Below are 5,104 nucleotides of genomic sequence, written 5' to 3'. Positions count from 1 at the left end.
CATACAGACTCTCACTGTCTCTGAAAGAACTGCCTCATCACTTGGGGAGTCTCCCTGGCTTCAGTCACCCCATCTACTACCTTCTACCCAAAGTGATTTTTTTTTTTTCTGTTTTTGAGACAGAGTCTTGCTCTGCCGCCCCGGTGGGAGTGCAATGGCATGATCTCGGCTCACTGCAACCTCCACCTCCCGGGTTCAAGCGATTCTTGTGCCTCAGCCTCCTGAGTAGCTGCGATTATAGGCACGCAACACCACGCCCGGCTAATTTTTCCTATTTTTAGTAGAGACGAGGTTTCTCCATGTTGCCCAGGCTGGTCTTGAACTTCTGAGCTCAGGCAATCCACCCACCTCGGCCTCCCAAAGTGCTAGGATTACAGGCGTGAGCCACTGTGCCTGGCCCAAAGTGATTTTTTTAAAAAAAATACAAATCTGATCATTGCATATTCCTGCTTAAAATACTCTCTAATGAAAGATCCAGAAAGGTAAGCATTAAACTCTTACCTGTAGGGAATGGGGCAGGATCATTTGCTCTTTATTCCCTGTTCTTCTTTACTATGTGATTTTTCTTTAACAATGAATATATGTTGTTTTTACAATTAAAATGAATAAAGATTATCAAAAGAAAAACACGCTCAATAGCAGCTGCCTGCCTCAGTTGCTTACAAGAAATCACTTTGTGCTCTGCCTCTGATTCTCCCTCAGTCCTCTCCCACACAGCAGTCATACCACAGGGCCCAGGCTTTCACCATAGGCTCCAGGTGTTCAACTCCATGCAGTTTTCCAGACCTTTTCTCAGGCTTTCACTGCATCTGAAATGCCGTTCCAGTCTTCACCACCTGTGCTGTGCTTAGACATCCTTCATGGTCTAGCTTGTGTCATCTCTTCTATGAAGGACTTCCCCATTCCAGGGAGACATGATTGCAGCTTCCTTTGGCGTTACCCTAGAGCTTTACCCTGTGAAGAAGTCTACTCTAGTACTAGATAATTTATTTGCCTCCTCTTCCTTCCTGTGTCCATAGGTCTCCTGAGAGCATGGACTGCACCTCTCAGCAAGCATTGAGAAAACAATGAAACAAAGCAGAAACAAACACCTGTCATTTACACCCTATTCACTGCTTGCCCTGCATATCACACACGTGATTTCTAGTCCTGGAAACAATCTGTAGAGTATCTCCATTTCACATGAAAACTGACACTCAGAGCTGGGCTAAGGGTCATGCAGGTGGTTTGTGGCAGACCTGGGATTTGGAACCAGTGCCCTATGCTGCCTCTAATAAAGCTGCTGAAGGCAGGGGCTGTGTCTTGTAATTATCTCCCTTGTAGCAACTAGCACAACTGGTTGCTCAATAGTGCTGCAATCAGTATGCGTTCCTGAATAATTTAGGAGGAGAGTAGTCCACCTCACCAAAAACCACTTACCCAGACTGTGAAAGAGCCTCAGTCATTTCTCCTCATACTCTCTGAAAGATGAGCCCAAGGGCAATTATAGGACCACAAAGGAGTTTGCAGCGGGTGGGCAGTGTGTATCTACACTCGAATAATCTGCCCTGGAGTGGATTGTTGGTAGTCATTTTAAAGTTGTTTGTCAAGTTGGTTACTCAAGAGCATGTCCCCAGGGACAACTTTGTCACTGAACAAGGCACACACAAAAGCTCTGGGGTAGGGCTTCCACCTCAGGGAAACATAGAGCTGTTCTCAACCTCTGGGCAGAGGGAATCAGGCCAGCAGAAAAGCGTGAGCGGTGAGTGCTGTGGAAGAGCCTGGGTGGAAAGCTATGGATTGCCTGGCATTCTACTCCTGGGAGTGATGGGCATGTGTGCATGTGGGGGTGGGACTGGGGCTGAAGCGCAGTGAATGAAGGACAGTGAGGCACTGGGCAGTTTGGGGCTGGCACAGGTGGGGATAGTTTTGTGCCAACCTAGCTTGGTTCAGGGCTAGAGGTTGAGGGAGCCAGAGGTTCTCACAGTTCCTGTAAATGTTCAGTCTGAGTAGGGCTCCAGAAGTAGGAATGTGGCAGGGGAAATAGAGGCTCTAGTGCCCTTTTGCTGGGGAGCAGTGGGATGGGGTATAGTAATTTTTGTGAGCCCAAGAAAAGAATTTAAAAATCAGTATGCTTAAATCAGTTTTTAAGACTGTACATGGAAGTTACTCTGAGGCTACAGAAGGAGGTGGAGAGGGGGTCCTAGTTCCTTCCCAGAGGAGTAGACACTCTAGTGGTGGGATGCTAATATACAAACATAGAAAAACAACATGGTATGGCATGTGCAACAATGGGCAGGCCCACTGTGGGGCAGCAGCCATGGGTGTGTTATTTCACCCAATCATCACAGCGTCCCAGAGAAGTAGGCATACATACCCTCTTGTTCTTACCCATGACAAAACTGAATTGTAGCTGCATATGAGCGTCAAGTGACAGCAAATCCAGGTCTTTCTTGACACCAAAATACATCCCATTGTAGCACATCATGCACTTAAGGGGTAAATGAAACTCCAGATGCAAAGTATATTATGCAAATGTGGAGTGAATCATATTATTATGTCTACACCTAGCACTGCAGTGCTTAGAGAAAATTGGAAACCAAATTTAGTCAGGTTGCTGTTGGGAAGTTGAAGGCTTCCTGCTGAACAAACATTACTTTTTACAATTCAGGATTTGGACCACACAGTACTTTGATCTAAAATTTTTAGTAGACAAAGAATGAGTATTTATTGTTTTTATGAGCATTGTTTTGTATAAAACAAATTGGGGGAGTGGGAAGGAATAAATATTTGGGACAGCAAACATTTAAATGCCAGTAGTTAATTTACTTTGCTACCTTGATTTACAATGGTAATATTTGGGTGGAGAGTTGAAAAGAAGGAACCCTCTTTTGTTCTTGTTTTATTTAGAATTTCTAAAGTCTAAAGGAATGTTTTTATTGCAAGTACATAAAGTAATGAAAAAAAAAAAAAAACAAAGGAAAAACCCGAGGATTTAAATGCCATTATAGATGCTTAACTCCTGGGTGTTAAATGAGCAATGGACATTCTAGCAGATTTCTTTTAAATATTTTTCTAACTTTCTTGTCTTCTTAAAGTAACTTCCAACTCCAAATTTGTTGTTACAAAAAAAAAAGGTGGAGCAAAGGAGTGTCAAAAAGAGGAAAACAGGAAAAAGAAGCTGAAGCTCCAAGTGAGTAGACCCAGGACATCCTACAGTGAGAATGAAGTGACTGTGGGGTGGTTTGGGACAGTGGAGACAGTAGGTAGCCCACAGGTCAGAGGATTTTATTTGACTAACTCAGATAATTCATCTAATGCAGCATGAACCACTCAGTCCTTTGCCTGCATAGATCCGGCTTGGATGACTAAACAGCTACCAGCTTCGGAGTCTTAAGAACCTAAAATCCTAAAATCACATGTAGAGCTGTTGTGATGTTTAACAAGGGTCATCTAGAGGGAAATCATCTGATAGGCTTAAGAGGTACAAACACTGGCTCTTAATGTTTCAAACATACCATTGGCCTTGATCAGATGTTATTTTCAGGAAAGAAAATAGTCATGCCTGTGGGGCTTTAGCTCACTAAAAATTGTTCTGAAATTTTAAAATACTCCAAAGTTTCACAATCAGCATAAGTGTTCAAAGGGAAGAAAAAAACACACACAGCTTATGGTTTTTAGGGCCTATTGTTTTATTTCAAATTTGATTTTACTTATGTTTTATTTGTTTTACATCATTATCCCAAGCAGAATGGTGTAGCTATGGCAATGCTTAGAGAATCTGTGTGTAATGCTCTGGACAGCAGGCAGCCATCATACACTCCAGAGCAAGGAGGAAGATGACATCAAAGAACCTGAAGACAGAGCACATTTACTTTTCTGATTCAAATTACTTTGTTTGGAAAAGAGTAAACACAATTACCTTAACAACTGAGCTGGGAGGCTTTGAGGGTTTAACACTGCATTGTTTTCCCAGGGCGAGGATGGGGACTGCTTAGGATCAGGGAGAGAGACCTAAAGAACCAGGTGGTTTTATTTGTTTTCACTTTCTTCTCTTTCCAGAAACGAGTTTGGGTAATTACAGAGCATTGAGTTCCTTTAAAAATTAACTTTGTTTATTTTTCTGATTTAAAATGAAATTAATGTTCATTATTTAAAAAATTAGGACAAAAGAGAAAACGTGTGAAGTTCCATCACCAAAACTCAGATTTTATATCCATTTCTAAATATATATACACCCCCCCCCCCCCCCACTACTCCCACAAATGATAGCATACCATTCATTGTTTCATTATTTGCCTTTTTAACTTAACATATTCTGGAAGCCTTTTACTCTCAGTCTCTCTAGAGCTGCTTCATTCTTTTTATTTATAACATAGTATTCTGTTATATGGACATTTTCTGGTTTATTTTACCTGTCCTCTATTGATGGATATTTAGGTAGTATCTAATCTTTTGCTAGCACTAACAATGTGGTAATTAATATTCTTTTGTTTGTGTGATTTTGCAATTGTGAGAATGTGCATGAAGTGCAAATGATTAGAATTGAAATTCCTAGGTCAGAAGGTATGAGCATTTGTGGCTTTGATTGAAATTATGTTGCCATATTGCTTTCCATAAAGATCATACCAATTTATACATCCACTACCCATATATGAGAGTGCCTGTTTCCTCACACTGATCAAATTTCTCTATCTTTGCCAGTCCATAAGGTGAAAATATTGCCTCAGTGTATTTTAATGTGTACTTTTTATACAAGTAAGGATGAACATCTCTGCGTAAGTTTAAAGAGCTCTTTATATTTCCTTTTTCCTTTTTTTTTTTTTTTTTCTTTGAGATAAGGGTCATGCTCTGTTGCCCAGGCTGGACTGCAACCATCGTTCACTGCAACCTCAAACCCTGGGCCTCAAGTGCTCCTCCTGCCTTAGCCTCCTGAGTATGTATTTCCTATTCTGCTGAACTGTATGTTCATATCCTTTGCTCACTTCTCTATTGGTATGTTATTCTTTTCTTATTGATTTTTGATTGCTCTTTATATATTTATAATGTTAGTCCTTTTTTCTGGGATATGAGTTACAAACCTATTTACCAGTTTGCTGTTTGTATTTTTCTCTGTTTAGTAAAG

Source organism: Papio anubis, chromosome 3 (genome assembly GCF_008728515.1).
Source record: "Papio anubis isolate 15944 chromosome 3, Panubis1.0, whole genome shotgun sequence".
In the NCBI taxonomy this organism is placed as follows: Eukaryota; Metazoa; Chordata; class Mammalia; order Primates; family Cercopithecidae; genus Papio; species Papio anubis.
The sequence above is the reverse complement of the archived record's forward strand: the minus strand, read 5'-3'. Positions refer to the sequence as shown.